General features: G+C 39.2%; 1 pseudogene; it reads left to right on the top strand.

The window, feature by feature from the left end:
• The first annotated feature begins 622 nt into the window (after positions 1-622).
• Positions 623-976, top strand: LOC101586289 (annotated as a pseudogene).
• Positions 977-1011: the final 35 nt, after the last annotated feature.

The following is a 1011-nucleotide window of genomic DNA, read 5'->3' as shown; positions in this document are numbered from 1 at the left end:
GAAGTCCCAAGGATTGAACCCCGGCCCCTGTGTGTGCTTACAGGAGCTTTAATCCTCTGAGCTATTTGACTGGCCCTCAAGATCAGTTTTTACTTCTAAATAAGTTATTATTTGCTGGTTATCTTTAATCATTTGCTACAGTCCAAGTGTTCTTTACTGGTTTTCCAATCTGCGCATTCCATCAAATCTCATCCAACTCATCCCACAGCTTACTATTATGAAAGACTAGGTTTTGATAATGAAAATGGATAAAAACTTTGTAAAGTCAGATGAACTAAAACACCATCGTTGATTGCAGAAGAATGATAAATTTGATGATGAATTTGATGTTAAGATAATATGTGAATATAGGGATGCATGTGTTATGCACTAAGATGCTGCTGAAAGCTGCACAAAACTTTCTTTTCCACAAAGAGAAATTAGTATTACTGTGCTAATATTGTTCAGATACTTGAATTTCTATGTCTTATATTCTGAGAAACTAATTTAAAGATAATAGTATTCAATACTTTAAACATTATTACACTCCTATTACTTTTGTTTTGAGAAAACTTTTAAATGAAAAATTAACAGTGTTTTTAAATTTCTCGGAATGAAATAATAAATATATATATGGATCGTTTTAACGTTAACCAGGTTCCTGGGCCCGCGCTACCGGGAGCTGGCTAAGAACTGGACCCCGACAGCCACCATGTGGGGTTCTGTGTGTTCTGTGGGGCTGGTGTGGGCCACTGACTGGCGGATGATCCTGGACTGGTACTGTACATCAGCGGCAAGTTTAAGAAGGATGATTAGCTACCCCTTTCAGACCCCTGCGACGTCCAGAGATGCCGGATCCTCCCAGCACATCGCCCACTGCGTGCAGAGAGCCCTAAGCACAGACAGGAAGGAAGCCCACGGCACAGCCTGGGACTGTCTCTGCTGCTCAACACTTGATATTGTAATGCTCTGAGCATTAAACTTCACTGTCAAACCTCAAAAACAAAATAAATAAATAAATAAATAAATAAA

The sequence above is a fragment of the Octodon degus genome, unplaced genomic scaffold (assembly GCF_000260255.1).
Source record: "Octodon degus isolate 3935 unplaced genomic scaffold, OctDeg1.0 scaffold00006, whole genome shotgun sequence".
NCBI classification, from domain to species: domain Eukaryota; kingdom Metazoa; phylum Chordata; class Mammalia; order Rodentia; family Octodontidae; genus Octodon; species Octodon degus.
This window is presented reverse-complemented; position numbering and strand designations above follow the sequence as displayed.